Consider the following 18450-nt stretch of genomic DNA (forward strand, 5'->3'; position numbering starts at 1 on the left):
GGACACTACCCACTGCACCACAAGACCTCCATAAATAGTATACGTAATGCAATTTAATCTTGATTTCTATTTTTGGAGATAGTATTGTGGCACAACTCATTAGAATTGAGACCCTTGGAAGATAGGAACATAGGCTCAGATTCTATAACCTCCCATTACATATGAGTTCCTGAACTCAGCAACATAACACGGGGAAATCAAGACCAGGTTCATTGCCAATGAGGAGGGAAAATTGGAGAAAGGGTTATCATCAGGCAACTCTTAATTGTGCACCTTCTCAAGCTCAATGTGGTTTAATAATTGGCAGAGGCCCTGGAACAGTTCGCCTGTAGTCTATGCTATGTGGAAAACTATTCTTAAAAGTGCCTCATAGTGGTGTAAAAGTCTTACTTCATATATTAGTGGAAAGTATACTAATTTAAAGCCACGTAGATCTTGTTGATGTTGTCAGGATTCCTACAGATCACAAAAACAGGGAACATGGGCTATTACAGCTTTAGGAAGGCATGGAGGTCTTGTGGGCTGCATATTAAGGCCATCTTCCCATTGCTTGTATGTAGCACAAGTTGTCTCTACTAACAGATCTTGATGCTCAGAGGATTTATCTATTAATGAGGCAACAATGCTAACAGCCCACACAGTCAAAATTTCAGAGAAGAGAAAAATCAGCGAATAAAGAATCCAAGCATCAGTAGAACGGAATTGCTTGGATCAGGGTTGCAGGGGATGGGAAGGTGAATTTTGACCACCAGCCGTGGGTTGGAGACCTCTATAAAATAATTTAAATGGGATAGCATTTAACAAAATGTGTTAGCATTAATTTGTGTAGTGGAGAATAGGAGAACTATTTCAGTGCTTGGAGCTACTTTTCCACAAGATCTCACTATTGCTTTGAGAAGAAACTCAATGGATTTTTTTTGCACACTTCATTCTGAAAAATGTTCAACAAGTATCACAGGGTTAAATATTCTGTAAGTGCATGTTTTCTGGTCAAGTCTGCCTGGGCGAGGCCAGGTGTCAGTTTCTGAAGGCAAAGACTTTCCCTAAAGCAGAAAATCCTTTACATGTTGAAGTAGGGGCGGAGTAGAGTGAGAAGAATAGCTGTTTATTGGACTGTTGTCTCAGACAGTCTGACAGCACAAGTGTTCAGACAGGTAGATAAGGGTTGGACCTCAGTATGAAATCTCAAATGGCCGTTCCTCATCTCAAGCTACCTCAATGTGCCTCTCTTTAATTTCTTTTCTTTGATTTTTTTAAACTTTGCTTTGCTTTTCATTTTCTTTTAACCAAAAAATGTACATTTCTTTCTCCTTTTTGCCTTTCTACAAAGTATCTTATCACTTATACCAGGTCTTAATTCTTTTCATTTTTGTTAAATCCCTTTCATTTTCTATTTTCCGCTTCTTTTGTTCTATCCAGTATCACTTTTCAAACAATATGTCAACCTTGCTCTCCCTTGTGAATTATCAACTGATAGGGTCTTACAAACTTCTCAGCAAACTTAAATATTTTTGCTAGAAATATGACAAACTGCTTGTTCCAGGGTTGGTGACCAACATGTGAGGAGACCTGGTGAGTGATGTAAGTTTTATAACGATTTACTGGTAACAGAACCGATTTGATAGGCTTATAAGAGTGATGTTTAGTTACAGGTTTAAACAGAAACATGGGCTGTTCAATACATTTTTAAGACAAAATAGCTAATTTGGTAGTATTTCTCATCTCCCTTTCTCAGTTTCTTTTTCCGCTGCTATACGCCCAATTGTATTGTGCATTATTCTCTGACTGAGAGGATTAACATTACAGTCTATATGCACTCAGGAATGTCCTCAAGACACTCTTGGAATAGCTGCTAGAAGATATGCAACAGGTTGTGGGTTGACTTCATTTTCAGTTTCTTTATTCTTTTTAATTGGGAGGGGAAGGGAAAGCAAGTAAATTCTCAACTGCTTTGGAAAGCAGTGAAATACTTTCAAAGTTTCTTCCTTCCCACCTCAGGTCATTTTTAAGTGAGAGATTTAATTACGTTATTTGAGATACACTGTAACCTTATCCTTTGCTTTAAAATGAACAGTTTCAGGTTTCATTAAAAATGACTTTGAAGAAAGACGGGTTATTCTAAAAAAAAATATCTTTGTAGAATTTCACTGAAACATAAACAAAGATTTTTCAAAAGAAAAGTGTGCAGCGTAATACTCCAGAAGTACCTTCTGGTACTCAGAGTGTGTCTAAAATAAAGTAAAATGTTTAGATTTCAGAAATATGTCAGAGGAGGAATCACCAGACAAATTCTTTTAAGGTATCTATTTTGTGCCCAGACTATAAATCAAATTGAAATGTTTAATATGCTCCTGCCTGCTTACTAAGTTTGGAATCAAGTTAAAGTTTCAAAAGACCATTGCAAATTTGAGGAAACTACACTTTTTATCGACTGGTACATTCTTGACATTGATTTTGTGTTTAACCACTTCTAAAAAAATAGACTTGGAGAATCAGATCTCAGAATATGAATCTCTGAGTAACTTTAGACAGATGTGGAGAAGACATCTAGTCACTGGCATCCTTCAATAATTTTGTATTTGATCAGTCTGAATCAGATTACGATAGATAAAATCCAAAGCATAAAAAGAAAAATACTGTTCCTCAGGCACTTCAGATGTCAGAAGAAGGTACAAGAAATCTTTGCAGTATCTCTCTCAAGGCACTGAAATGATTCTAACTTATTTGTATTTGGAGAACCTACAGCTATAAAAGGGTTAAATTGTTTAACATTTTCAAAACACTATAGGGCTGCAAAAGCAATGCAGTCAGTAAAGGGTTTTGGTGATTAGGAACAAACAATGGCTGTTTGTGTTTTTGAGCATGTAGCAGCCTGCAAAAAGGAGGTATGTAAGACAAGTCTGAAATGGCCTGAGAAATTTGCTGTTGTCAGGTGTACTCAGTGAGAGGTGTGGGCCTCTTCACTCCAAATCTGCTTTCAGAGCATTTTTATCCCAAAGATCTGTCAGTTATTTTTTCCCAAAGGGAGGAAACTGTCTGTTCAATTGATTTGTGTAGGTGCTTATGTGCAGGAGGTGCTTAGGCAAGTTTAATAGCTTAACTCTTTCCGTACTGGACTCCCTTAGCTACTCATTCCAAATGAAGTTTCCAATGTTAAAATGATAATCAGTTGATATGGCTGAATCTTATAAAACAAGAACAGAACAAGACACAATTGATCAGCATTTGCTTAAAAATGTACTCTTACATTTTGTAATTCAAATGCTTCAATTTGTAACAATATTGTGTGCTTTTTGATGCTTTTCTTTATAGCCCAGAACGCCAGGTAGCGAGGGATGAAACTAGATCAAGTCAATCTCTTGTCGGCCTTTATTTACAAAGATTTGCTTTAGAAACATGCCTCCTCACCAAGCAACTACTGTTTTAGTCTGTTCCTTTTTATAGTAAATCCCCAGTTCAAGCCCACCATCTGCATACAATTTAAGATAATTAATGTACAATTAACATTACCTATGTTCATACAGCTCACAAAATACACACTTAAAATTCCAGTTTCTCTAAAAAGCATATTTCTATGTTCTATACAGGTCTACTGAGTGAAAATAAACTGTCAGTCCAGGCACACAAAGGATGATACATCCTAAACTATATCCAAGCATTTCAAAGTCACAAAGGCTCACTCAAGGGATCATGCTAAACTATAAGCATCACAAAGTAGAAGCTAACCACTTAATCTTCTATTCAGTTTCTGGTAACTGTTAGCCTTACTTAAGATTTTCTTTCAATTCCTCTGGTTCCTAATTAACTGAACTTAATTTATTTTGTGTTTTGTGCTAAAACTCTATTGTAAACAATTAGAAAAATATCAACTTCATGACAGACCATTTGATGGGGTCTACTGATATGTTTTAATGCAATCTTAAAATACTGAATTCTGCAAGATAACTTTTTTTTATTTCTTTCTCTATTTTAGATAGATGTGTCAAGAACTGGAATGAGCATTCAGTCACTGTGCTATAAGTACCAGTCTCTGGCACCCAAGACTGGAATGTGTTGAATCATTTAATTTTAAAACTGAAACTTAAGGTATTCCACCTACAGACCTACATCTTTTTGAAAGGGGGATAGTTATGTATTAGGCTAGGGGTTGGTAATTAAAGTCAGGAAGTGATTAAAAACATTTAAAATAATCATATTATTAGATTCAGAAGATAATTATTAATGATTTGATGTGAATTCTGCACTGGTCTATTGTGCTCAACATTAAGTTGCCCTTCCTAGTGAAAAATTACTGTTAAAGTTCACTGTTATTTGACTGAGATGGTTTGTACCATTTTGCAACTATTTACCAAACTGAATTGCTTAATATAATAGACTGGCAGGAAACTCGGCAACTTGAGTTACTACAGCGCTGGAAAATTTACTGAAATGGTTTCAGCTCCAGTCACCTGGCTGTCTTTCAATCAGAGCAACTCTTGTAAGAACTTAACAATTTAAAAAGTTCTGGCTCCATTAGTTGAGGAAAAGGCTTTGGTACTGAGTAATCTGCTTTGGTGTGCTGGGATTGTATAGTGTATAGTTAGATCAGGAGCTCAGATTCAATTTGTGAAGAAATCCACTGTTGTAATGGTCCCGCCTTCATTCTTGTAACATAGGATTTAGGAACAGGAGTAGGCCATTTGGCCCTTCAAGCCTGCTCCACCATTATGAAGGCTGGCCTGAAAGGATTGAAGAATGAGGAGAAAGTATATACTTAACATCTGAGTGGTAGACAGATGCTAAAGAGATTTCAAGCACACATGGCGAAACAAGTTGACACAGGACAGTATCCACATAGAGTGGTGCCAACAAATAGAACAAGGAAGAAGCATGTTACCGTGCATTGGCATTTAGTTTATCATAACCTGTGGAATAAGATAATCCTTCTGGATTTTAAAATACATTAAAATGAAAGCTCTTCTGCCAGTGTGCAACAAATGTGCAACACTGTGTTAAAACTGACTAACAATGCAAATATTTTCCAGCTTCCACATTAAGGTAGCTTTTAAACACTGAGTAAAATAGACTGATAGAATGTGCAAATAGCTTTTCATGTGTAAATCCAAGTCAGTTTAATTGGAAATAGAGTAGATTAATATACACTGTAAAGGCCAACCCAGATGTATGAGTGCAAAGGATAAGATACTATATTCATACTTAAATTATATGAAATGTGCCTTCAACTACACATAGCCAAATATATTCAGATTCCATATTTCAATGTGTAGAAATGTAATAAATGCATCTGTGACTTCTGAGATTATGACCAAGTTACGTTAGTGAAAAAAGCAAATTATTGCTGTAAGACTGGATGCCATCCAGCACTTCCTAATGATGTACCCCTTACTGATGTTATCCATGCATTCTGCTGTCCTTCATTCCACCGGAGTCTGTAACATAACCAATCAGATTTCAGTGGAGTGAAGTGCAGGAGACATGGAACACAATCTTCCAATCAACACTGACAGAACGATGGCTAAACCGAACAATCAGCACCAAGAAAAGGACCAAAATCTGTCAACCAGCCTTGTGAAGCACAATATAAGTAATCTATCACTACCAATCTGCATACAAAGAAATACAGGGAAATAAAGTAATTCTTTGTAAACTTATGAACTAGTTGTAACCAGAAACAACTTACATCATTAGCACTGCTCAGTGATTGGTCTGGGAAGGTGAGAATGTTATGGAGTTTGGCTGATTTAAAATACAGTTTCCCTAAACTTGATGCAACAAACTTGTCATTTTCAAAAATTCTGGGCCTTCTCATGTGGTGCATATTCAGCAATAAATCCTACCCAAACAGAACTTCCAGAGTATTAGCAGAAATGCACTGTTAGCATGAAAAAGATTTCTATGCACCTTACATTTAATGATAAAAGTTGATGCATTATGGACAGATATTTTGGTGTTGAAATATAGTGCAATTTTATTTCTTAGCTCGTATTTATACAGCACATTCTGCATTCACAAGACATTCAAAAGAGTCAACGGCTTATTTTTTTAAGTGTAGCCACTGTTGTTATGTGAGCAAATCCAGCAGCCCAAATGGCACATGGCAAAGCCTCACACATAGCAATAAAATAAATGACGGATTTGCTGGTTTTGGTTGTGGTGGTGGCAAATAATTGTTGCTAGGAAAAATTCACTGCCCTTCTTCAAATATTTCCATGGGACTGTTTATGCCCACCACAACTGCCAGAACCAGGCATCAATTTTAAAATCTCAGCCACAAGCTGCCAGCTCTGACTCTGAAGCATTCCCCCAATTCTACATTGAAGTCTCAACCCAGGCGGTGTGCTTCAATCCTAAAATAAGTATTGAATCTATAGCTTTCTGAATCAAGAACACAGAACTAAATCAAGCTGTTTTATAACACAGATCCATGGTCAAGTAATTTAGGGGTGAGAATTTTCATTTAAAAATCTAAAAGCCAACAGTTCTAGGAATTCTTGGCATGTTAATCTTCTACTCATCATTGTGATGAACTCAATGGTTTCCATCCTGTTGATCCAAGGAAAGGCAGTATGATAAAGGATTATTTCAAATAAGGGTAGCTACTGGCACTGGCAGTGCTAGTTTGCTCTCCTGCAAAAGCAGGCTGAATCTCAGTCTTAATCATGAAGCAAAGTTAATGTTTTATCACAGAAATCGTCAGGATGGAATCCATGGCTTTTCCTGCTAAAGAAGTTCAGTTCAAAGCAGGCTAAGTGGGAGGAATATGGAAGTGCCAGTATCCATCATGTAATATTTTGTATTTTAAAATTAAACTTTCAAAATACAAATTTTTACACAAAATCATAGGCTACATACAGATAATTTACAAAAATACTCTTCAATATATAGAACTGCATATGACCAACTATTCAGATTAAATGAGTGTGATTCATCCTATAAATAATCAAGACTCCCTAATTTACAATTAATCACTGAATATAATATGATTCCTGGTGACCCATAAGTTTCTAATGCATTTATATGTGATTGTACAAAACATAATCCTTCCCAAAAATAGTTATAACTTTAAGCTTTTTATATGCTATCATTATTGCCTTCTGGAAAGAACCAGGCTATTTTTAATAAGTGGGATAGAGTACATAATTGATTTTTATTTAAAACTTGTTAAGTACAACCATCAGCTGAGCACTCAGCCCACCAAGTTCAGGGAAGGCCAAGCATTTAACCATAATAGTTCTCACTTTCACTTCTACACATTGGAGCATGTCAAAGGAGCCAATGAGGAACAAAATAACCTGTCGTTGTCTGTATTCAATGAACAAACAGAGGAACTAGAGAATGCAACATACCTGTACTCCGCTAGTCTAATATTTGTTTCAGCTATCTGTCCTCCAGCATCCTCATGGGGCTAGCTTATTCTTACCACAGATTCATGTCTTGTGGCTACCATTTTTAACCATGGTTCACCCTTGACGATTTTTGCCCAAGTTGCCATTATACAAGTCTGAATCTTGATAAGCCATTTAACTTCAAGGTGGGAGACTTCACAGCTGAACAGCACAGTAATCAGGAGCAGTAAGCCCCTGGCCCATTTCTCCCTCTTGAACTCAGGTCACTGAGGTGAATTGCAGCACCCTATTGTTGCTCCAATCAGCTAACTCAGCACATCAAACAACATTAACCAACTCGGCACATTCTGGGGGTCAAACTGTGGCTGCATGGCTTGGAACCTTATTGGAAAAATCCACTATTATCTAAAATTAGAGAAGGAGACTGTCTCCTGTACTTTAGGAACAGACATGGGCCATTTAGCCCCTGAAACATATTCTGTGATTCTTGGCTGATTGGTACCTCAACTTGTTTACACATCTTGGTTCCATATCCCTCAATACATTAACCTAACAAAAATCTATCAATCTCTATTTGAAATTTTCAATAGGCCTAGCCTCAATAACTTTGACCGAGACAATTCCATATTTTTATGTGAAGAAGTGCTTCCTGACATTACCCTGAATGGCCTCTCTTTAATTTTAAGGTTAGGCCCCTTGTTCTGGACCTGAAGAAATTGTTTCTATCTATCCAACAATTCCTTTAATCATCTTATACACCTCAATTATATCAACCCTTAATCTTCCATACTCAAGGGATAATAACCTATCTTCATAATTTAACCATTTTAGCCACGTTATCATCCTGATGAATCCCCGCTGCACATCCCTCCAGTGTAATTTTTCTACCTGAGGTACAATGCCCAGTACCGAATGCTGCATTCCAAATGCAGCCTCATTAGAGGTTGACGCATCTGTAACAAGTTTTAACTTGCTTAACAACAAATGAAACAGGGATATTGATAAAACAGATGAGTTTATTCATGTAATGATTTTACATATTCATAAGCACATTATCACCTTTATGGCAAGATGCAGAAAAGCCCTTCCCACTTAAAAAAATAAAGACATGATCAAACTCCCTAATGTGATTCTGTGGCACACTTAATAAATGCAAGGACCAATTCAACTACTAACCTGGTGACCCAGGCTAGCAATATATATTTAATATAAATTCAGGATTCAAGCAATAAATCTGCCAGTTCAGGAAATTATTGCAGTAAGATGATGTCAGGGGCAATTATTGCTTCCAGAGTGGCAGCCATAACTGCTTATAGATTTCTTGCATGACATCCTCAAGAGCAGAATACTTCAGGGCATTCATTACATAACTGCTACTATTTGGTTGGTTCTCACACAGACCATTAGCCCAGTTGGGCCCACACTCAGAACTAAAGCACGGCAGGGAGCGTTGGAAGACTTCATTGTTACTCATGATAGGAACAATGCAGCAACTATGTCAATCTGACCACCCCCACCCACACTCCACCACATCCCCGGCATAGGAGGGAACCATTGGCTTGGGCCTGGCAGGTAATCAACATGCAAGTGACATGGCGACAAAAGCAGGCCCTGTAATAACATCAGCATCACGGAGGCAAATGCTAACTCACTTCTCGAGTGTTCAATTTGAATAGTCGATCTACTAACCTCACAACCTCCTGACACTAAGGTAGCGCCATGGAGAAGTAAAGGTGATGCTCACACACAAAAAGAATTTTAACTCAGGGGTTAGGCATGGAGATAAGGAATAGTAATTGAACATGGGCGAAAGATCAGTAAATTTATGGCAGATTGTTACGCTTGTGGGTGATTTTAATGGAGACATCCTGTTCTCTTTCTAATTTGATGTTTAACATTTGCAAGTTTAAGGGAATTTAAATGAATTACAGAATTGAGGAATAGTTATCTGAGAGCAGTGTAAAGCATTTTGTTTTCTGCAGATGGTGTTCAATCATTCTGCTCAAGACACTTGGTGATGATTTCCTGACGGATGCCACATGCTCCTGGCAGCAGGTTGCCCTGTGCCACCTTCCCTTTTACCTCAGCTCACACGTCATGATCAGGATATCAGTTATCTCCTAGACATTTTTTAAGTCCAATCTTCCGCGTAATCTTTCTAACTTGTCCTCATAGCATTGACTATATCTTGATTCCAGAACTTGGTTTCTACTTTTCATCAACAACTTGTATTTATACAGCAAGGTGCTTTATAGGGACAATATAAAACAAAATATGACACCGAGCCACATAAGATGATGTTAGGGGAGATGGCTAAAAGCTTGGTGAAATATGTAAGCTTACAGGAGGTAGCGAGGTAGAGAGACAGGGAGGTTTTCTAGAACTTAGGATGCAGGCAGTGAAGGCATGCGTCTACCAATGGTGGATTGGTTAAAGTGGGAGATGCTGGAGAGACCAGAATTGGAAGAGTGCAGCTATCTCAGAAGATTGTGGGGCTGGAAGAGATTATCGCGAATGGGAGGGGTCAGGCCATGGAAGAATTTTAAAACAAAGATTAGAACTTTAAAATCGAGATGTCAGCTGAAATGAATGTAGTTCAATGAACACTGGGGTGATAAGTGAATAGGAACTGGTGACATTTAGGGCGCAGGCAGCACAGTTTTAGATGACATCAAGTTTACGGAGGGTAGAACATGGGAGACTGGCCAGGGATATATTAGAATGGTCAAATCTAGAAGTAACAAAGGCTTGGATCAGGGTTTCAGCAGCAGCTGAGCTTAGGCAAGGGCAGAATCAGGCAATGTTACAATGGTGGAAATAAGCAGTTTTCGCGATGGCGCAGATATGCGGTCAGAAGCTCATCTCGGGGTTAAAATGACACCAAGGTTGTAAACTATCTGATTCAGCCTCAAACAGATGCCAGAAAGAGCGGTGGAGTCAGTGGGTAGGGAATGGAGGTAGTGGTGTGGACCAAAGACAATGGCACTAACCCTCCTCAGTAAGTCAAGTGTGATATTGTTCTGATCATGTGCGACCCATTTCCAATTTGCTGATAGATTCCACTGCAAATCGACATGACATCATGGGCAGAATTTTTAGCTGAGAGGCTGGGCATGCGCCCAACCCACTCGAGTGTAAAATGATATGCGATGATGTTGGGCGAGTGCCCCGACGTCATCGCGTACTCGTGTGATATTTCGGTCGGTGGGCACGCACGGGAGTCAGCAGCGCGCCCGCCGACAATTAACTGGCCTATTAAGGCCATTAAAGTAATAATTAAATGGAAAATTTCTCTGCCCATCCAACCTTACGGTTGGCGGGCAGGCAAATCGGTCAGGCGGCCTTTGGGTTTTTTATGAGACCTCATCAGGATGAGGTTTCCAACAGGAATTAAAAATACAATAAAACTGTTCGAATCTCATTTATAACGTGTCCCTGCTCATGTGACAGAGTCGCGTGAGGGGACACGTTTTTAACATTTTTAAATTCTTTGTGTTTTTAAAAATCTGCAGCTCCCTGAGGCAGCTCTGTGCCTTCAGGGAGCTTTCAGTGCGTGCACCTGCGCAAATGTGCAAACTTCCACGGCTCGCCATCCTCCCATCCCCATCCAGGCAGCGGTCAGCGCTGCAGCACACAATTCGGACAGGCTGCGGCCGTCAATTGGCCAGCCAGCGTGAAATCGAGGTTGGGGCCCAATTACGGCGGTGTTCACCCACACACCTGCCCAACGTGGTAAGAATCCTGCCCCATTAGTTTCATGGGGCAGGATTTTGACACTGAAAATGAGATGGGAACTGAGGCAAAAACAGAATTACCTGGAAAAACTCAGCAGGTCTGGCAGCATCAGCGGAGAAGAAATCAGTTAATGTTTCGAGCCTTCATGGCCCTTCGGCAGAACTGCCAGTTCTGCCGAAGGGCCATGAAGGCTCGAAACGTTAACTGATTTCTTCTCCGCCGATGCTGCCAGACCTGCTGAGTTTTTCCAGGTAATTCTGTTTTTGTTTTGGATTTCCAGCATCCGCAGTAGCTTTTAGCTTTTTGTTTTTATCTTTGGAAACTGAGGCAGCCGGGTGTGTAACATCTTACTGCTGGCCGGTGGGTGGTTTGCTGTTACCATCCCACCCCTGAGCCATTTTCCTCGAAGCAAGTAGTGGGCAGCTTGTTAAGGTACTTAAGGCGAATGATCAGCTGGAAGTGGTCTCCCAGCAGCAGACTGGAGAACCAATGCTCCAGGCTCACGTTGAAACCCATCCCGCCTAACTGGCCATAGCTGCAGCCGGAGTCCATCACTGAGATACATGGCCCTGTGTCCAAGGCCCACCCCAGTGCTTCAACAATCAAGGCTTACACTCCAGTGCAGTACTGAGGGAGTGCTGCATAGCCAGAGATGCTGCCTTTCAGATGAGGTGTTAAACCGAGGCCCCAGCTGCCTGTAAAGGTGGATGAAAAAGATCCCATGGCACTATTTCGAAGAAAAGCAGGGTAGTTATCCCCAGTGCCCTGGCCAATATTTATCCCTCATTCAACTTCACAAAAATAGATTATCTGGTCATTATCACATTGCTATTTGTGGGGTTTTGCCATGTGCAAAATGGCTGTCACATTTCCTACATTACAACACGACTATGCTTCAAAAAAATACTTCATTAGCTGTAAAAGAAACTTTGAAATGTCCAGTGGTTGTGAAAAGCATTTTATAAATGCAAGTTTTTTTTTGTCTTTTTAACAGCAAACTGCAACTCCCTCCACGCTGGAGGGCATCCTATTGGCTCCCAACACACTGTGGAGTCAGGACCTGCGTTCAAACTTGGCTTTAGGATGTCAACGGAAAGTGCAATATACTGCCCCTTGATTCACCTGACCTGCCAGAAAAGAACTTCCACAGAAATATATTTCTTCCCCTTAACATCTGATCTCTGTTCAGCCCCCACCCCCCCCCCCTCCGCCACCCCAACCTCCCCAATTTACTCTTGGACAATTAAAATAGCTCATAGTCACAACATCACCTTTTCCCTTGACCCAATTTGTCTATCCAAACATCTAGGAGTTAAATACTATTCCTAAGTGCATATATTTTTTAAAAATGTTACTGTATTCATTATGTGAAAACCTGTTTATTTTAAGTGTATAATGAAGGCAATTTTCTGTTAAGAGTTTGCGACCTGATCCTTACTATGGGATACGCTAATCTTTTAGTTATTCATCTATCTGCAAAAGGTGAGACAGTAAATATCATACTTGAAGCTTTTTCAGCATTCCAACATTATCTCATTAACAGATATAGAAAAGGCTACAGAGTAAAGTATTCCCAGGGCTTGAGAATGTACAGGTTTACACTTAAACTCTTCATGGACCCATGTATTCTAGTCTATGGGATGTAAGTTATTTCTGTAATGCACCTGGAATATATTTGAATGTTGAAATCAGTGAAACAAGTGAATTAAATGCAAATGAGATAAACATCCAATTTCTGTTTCAATTCACATACTGGGGACTTTATCTGTGTGGCCATGACCCCAGATATGTTAGAAAGACTATTGAAGTGGGAAGCAGACTTGATGTTTGCCAATTGGATAATTTTTATATTGCAACCTAATTAAATGAGTAACAGGATTATATGAGAAGATGTGATGTTTTAATTTAATAATGGAATGGAACATTCTACTTTAAATCACTATCTCCCTCTACTGGCTGTTAAAATGCATAAAATGGGACAAATGGTAGCTTTTGGGATTATGCAAGAACTGCCTCAACTATATCTCAGTTTCCTACAATTTGAAGCATTATGTATGAGGGCATTTGACTAGCTTTTAGAGTAAATCCTGCTTAACTTACTAGACAAGCACGGTGTTATTGTTGTACTGGTCTTACTTTTCCTTTCAGAAGTTAGTTCATTCTGATATCCAGATGAAAGGGCCATTCATTTTGATGTCAGTGAAGTATGTGAAAAATAGAGTGCAGCAGTTGACATTTCCCCAGCCTTGTAAAGGGTTCTCAGTAGAAACAGGAAAATCATAAATAATACTAAGAAAGACAGTATATTTAACACACCATACCCATACAGCCAATGAACAATTAACTAATCCATAATTCTGTGAACTATTCTTGTTTTGAGTGACAAAGCTACAGCTGAAGGCAAAGGCTGAAACATGGGTGGTGTAAAGCTGGGTAAGAAAAAAAATAAATAAACGGGACAATTTTTGCAAGAAGCAGAAGGTGACTAAGGCAAACAGAAAGCCAGGAAAATTCCAAGTAACTGCAACAACAAAAAAGACAAAGGGGAATTTGAAATACCAAAAATAGTTCAGACACTGAACAAGGAAAAACATAAAGTAAAACAAAGAAACAAAGGGTTATATACTAGAAGTAAAGAACTGGCAAAAGGAAAAAAAATCAAGATTTCATATAAATTTCAATACAACAACATACTTTATTTATTTAGCACCTTTTTCATAGTAAAACATGCCAAGGTGCTTAAGTAACATAAGGGAAGGAGTCGCAATTAACTAAAAACTACAAAATGATAACTGATTTCAAAACTTCTTATAATGGAAGAGATCTATAACAACTAATCACTCTGTCTTCTGCTTTTTCTCACTGGTTTCCTTCTTGTCTCTCTTGGCTTCTCTTTCTGCCTGTCTCCTCGACTTCTATTTCATAGCTCTCTCCTGTTCTTTCCTCCCATGCTTTGCCATTCCTAGCCCTTCTTTCTCCTCCATTGTTCTTCAAACTCCTGTCATTATTCACTATCAATATTTATCCATCTGGACACTCTGGCTTGGATGAGGGTGGGACAGTGTGTATCTTCTGTCATTGATAGGTTCCCTCCCTGGAAGGCAACCTAATTGCAGAGGCAAGTATGTCCGATCCATGACCTGGTATGGGGGTGGAGGCAGGGGCAGGATTCCCAACCCTGGAGGTGGGGGGGGGGTGGTTGTCCCAATCCCAAAAGGGGTTGGTCTGATCACCGATGCTATGGGGGATTGAGGCTGTCCAAATCTCATGGGCTTTTGTATGGGGTGAAGGCCTGATTTGGGGGGAAGGGGTGGCAGGAGCTTGTGGGGCTGGGGGAAGCATTCCTGCATCTCCTGGCCCACAAGCAGTGCTCTAATGGCACTTTCACCCTGAAACTGTCCTCACCTCCCTTGAACTCTCGGATTTCCTGAGGCCTGGGGAATATGGCCGCCCCCTGTGACGTAGAGGCTGCCAGTCTCATTAACCTATTTAAATTGCTCCTGGGAGTGTGGGTGTTGTCCAGCCCTTGTCCTGATTGTATGAGATGGTTGTTCAGATTTGTAAAATTTTAAGATCTGTCCAGATCCCGCTCCACCCATTTTTGGCTGTTAAAATTCAACCCAAAGATTTGATTATTGATTAAAAATTAAACATCAATATTCTTGACTTTTTTAACAAAAGGAATGTTCAAAATGAACTATCAAAGCAAAAATCTGTTACTTCTGAGTTTAAATAGATTCAAAAATTCAAATTGGGTTGGGGAGATTAACCCCATAAGTGAATTGCATGGTTTAATTTTTGAAGCCGATTTCTCACGATCTATTTCTCTTATCAGGAGCCAGTCCCTAATCATCTTAACTAGATCAACACCTCTTCCCAGTAGTCTTTTACCACAATTATCAACATGGTACAGAAGATTGTGTCATGTGGAAATGTTTCATCAATGCCTAACAATTTTCTACATCTCATTTCATCCTCTACATTCTGTACTAATCCCATTATTGAATATATATATCATCATCATTACATTGGTTTATTTACTTATCCTAAGCCAAAATATTGGTGCAGTTATTGCACATATGAAGGGTTTCACACTCCACTGCTTTCTAAAGCTTCAAATTTCTCCCGTAAGAATGATACTGCTGCACTATGGTAATGATTTATTTATGAATTGCCTAATAATGATTTAAATGTCTTGGGAGTCCAGTTTAAATAAATGATCCTTAATTATTTAGTTTCTATGTTGTACAATAACAAGAATGCCAAGGACCTATCAGAACGCAGGTGAGTCCAGTCACTAAAACAATGCAAAATGAACATTGGTTTTAAAAAAAAGGTGCCCAACTTCAAATTATGATAAGATAGAAGAGAAATTTTTTTTTTTTAAAATAGAAGAAAATGATCTCCTGTTCACTCGGCTTTGAACCACAAATATCAGGAAGGTCCCAGGTTTCACTGCCCGATTTTGTTGAGTTAACTTAGCAATAGCAGTACTCTGATGGGCACAATGCCCTTGGGTAAGGGAGCATAGAACTAGGCAGGGTATTGGTTTCTGGTGGCTTTCCAAGATCCCCCGTTGCAAATTAAGGCATTTGGACATCAGAGGAAGGCAGGATCAGTGTCAGAGGTACTGTCCCCCACCCCCCCAACCGCCACCCCTCCCAAGGTTAAATAATTCATTCGTGTGCACTGTTAAAGTTTACGGGTGAATAGTGGTCACTTTATTAAGGTAATAGAGGATACTTATGACCTATGGAACTATGCTAGGAGAAAGTGCCAATGTCCTCAAGATTGATAGTGTGGTGGGGGTGGGGCAGGCAGGGTAGGGCAAATTTATGAGAAAAGTAAAAATAAAGATTATTACCTTTGTTGATGTCATTTAGTCACAATGTCATATACACTTTGACCTTAATTCCTCAGCCATTTTATATTTTCACCTATATTTTTTCATCACTGTCACATAGAGTAAACATGCAACGTAATGGTCTTGTAAAAAAAATGTAAATTTCCAACCTAAGTATCTGAGAAATTGTGTTCAAAAAGCTACTGATGGATTTGAATGAGATCCAGGGGCTTGTACTAAACTTAAACGTTTAACATTTTCAATCACTGCTATGTTAATAGCCTGCTGAACATAAAAAATTGTAAATTGCAAGTGGGCAGAAGTCATGTTTAAACTGTATAGTGCTCTGCTTGGTTGTACATTAAATGCTGTGCCCAGTTCACTGAGACACAATAGAGGCACACAAACTTTGGAGATGGTTCAGAGCAAAGCCACAAAATTGATCCATTGGACCTGATATTAACTTTGTGTCAGTAAATGGGTTTTGAGTGAGTTAAAATCAGGCCATAAGTGTTACAGGACCACTATTACAGAGTTGATCTTCCAGGCAACTTTTCTTGGTGGACACATTTAACTTCATTAACAAGGCAGCAGCAGCAACTACATGTGTGAATCAAACTCTATGGGTAGAAACTTCAGCATGGCAAGCAGAGGCGGGGCTGGTTCACCGAGGCGTAAAATGACACACGGTGACATCGGGCGTGCATCCCAATGTCACCGCGCGTCATTCAGATTTTCAGTTCGGCGGGCGCGCAGGTTTCATGAACGTTTTTAAAGCGTTGGAAAAATTTTTATTAACATTAATGGACACGTCCCAGCTCATGTGACAGTTTCACATGAGGGGACATGTCCTTAAAATTTTTTTCTCCCTTTATTCAATGTTTTATACATGAAACTAATCTCCCTAAGGCAGCTCTGTGCCTCAGGGAGATTTCTGCTTCTTTCACGCGCATGCGCAAAAGAGCGCAGGCCCCGACTCAGCCTACTCCCCCCCACCCGCACAGGGAGCGCTCAGCGATTCCGGGCACACATCACGCTGGGCAGGCCTTAATTAGCCTGCCCACGTAAAATGGCTGCACGTCCGCCCACGCCCGCCCCCGCACAACCCCTCTGATGGGGAGAAAATTCTCCCTTATCACTAAAGAAGAACTCTCCCCTAGAGGTTCCCCGCGCTGCTAACTCACTGGTTTACACAGATCATGTGATCTTACAACACAGGATTATTCTTAAAGCTACAGTCCTAACATTTGTCAAAACTATAATTACTCCCCCTTTACACATTCCTCCACCTTTAACTTTTCTGTACATTTTGTATTTACATTTATCTCATGACATTACAATATTTACACAGATCATGAAATTACAAGTTCATTCTTTCAGGTGGTTTCCTGATCTATGTGGAACGTTGTAGCTCCACAACTTCAGATTCTTTTGCAGGAAACACATTCTCTGGAACCGCGTTAACATCAGGTACCTCATTAGGCACAGGCAGTTCAGTGTCTTTCACTCCAGCAGAAACATCGGGCATGTCTATTCTTGGTTGAGCAACTTCAACAGGAACCACAGGTACAGCAATCGTTACAGGTGGAACATGATTTTGTTGTGGTATTCCTCTTTTTCTTAAATGATCCACATGCTTACAGGTGATCCGGCCCTCCACTTCCACATGGTACAACAATGGTCTGGTCACAGATCTTGCTTTACCAGGTAACAACTTCAGTCCTCCACCAAAAATTCCTCACATACACTTTCTCCAACAATAAATTGTCGCTCATGACTATTCAAATCATGAGTCGCTTTTTGGTTCTCTTGACTTTTCTCCACCTTCCCATCCAAATTGGGAAGTATCAGGCGTAGTCCTGCTCAAAGACAGTGCCTCATCAATAACTCTGCAGGTGTTGCACCTGTCGCAATGTGGGGGGGTTGTTCTGTAGTGAAATAGGAAACGAGCAAGTCTAGTTTCCAACAATTCACCCGTTAACTTTTTCATTCCCGCCTTAAAAGTTTGTGCTGCCCTTTCACCCAGTCCATTTGATGATGGATAGTATGGTTCAGTCTTCACCTGGTTGATACCATTGAGGCTGACAAAGTGTTGAAACTCAGCGCTTGTAAATGCAGTACCATTATTTGAAATGATTATCTCTGGCAATCCGTGGATGGTGAAGCTTTGGCGTAGATTTTCTGTAGTAGCACCTGATGTTGGTGACTTGATCTCATAAAAGTCTAACCACTTGGAATGAGCATCTATAATCAGTAGAAACATGGTTCCGAGGAAAGGACCAATGTAATCAATGTGCAATCACACCCAGGGCCTACCAAGCCACTCCAATGGGTGTAATGGGGCTGCCACCAGCAAATTTTGCAGCTGTTGACTTTGCACACAGTATCTTACCACCTTTTCAATATCACCATCAATCCCCGGCCACCAAAGATAACTTTGCGCTATCGTCTTCATTCATGAGATTCCTGGATGGGAACTGTGTCGTTCTACTAAGAGTGGTTCCTTTCTTTGTGAAGGAACTACTA

General features: G+C 39.8%; 2 long non-coding RNA genes across 2 annotated transcripts; one reads left to right on the plus strand and one right to left on the minus strand.

The window, feature by feature from the left end:
- Positions 1-1158: 1158 nt before the first annotated feature.
- On the plus strand, positions 1159-12959 carry LOC144683517 (uncharacterized). Its single transcript, XR_013577284.1, has 3 exons — positions 1159-1572; positions 3974-4086; positions 12076-12959. It is a non-coding gene; the product is annotated as an uncharacterized LOC144683517 (long non-coding RNA).
- Positions 12960-14951: 1992 nt separating this feature from the next.
- Positions 14952-16092, minus strand: LOC144683253 (uncharacterized). The gene is made up of 2 exons (XR_013577209.1): positions 15969-16092; positions 14952-15070 (listed from the first exon to the last, which is right to left on the minus strand). It is a non-coding gene; the product is annotated as an uncharacterized LOC144683253 (long non-coding RNA).
- Positions 16093-18450: the final 2358 nt, after the last annotated feature.

The sequence above is a fragment of the Cetorhinus maximus genome, chromosome 8, assembly GCF_964194155.1.
Source record: "Cetorhinus maximus chromosome 8, sCetMax3.hap1.1, whole genome shotgun sequence".
Classification (NCBI taxonomy): Eukaryota; Metazoa; Chordata; class Chondrichthyes; order Lamniformes; family Cetorhinidae; genus Cetorhinus; species Cetorhinus maximus.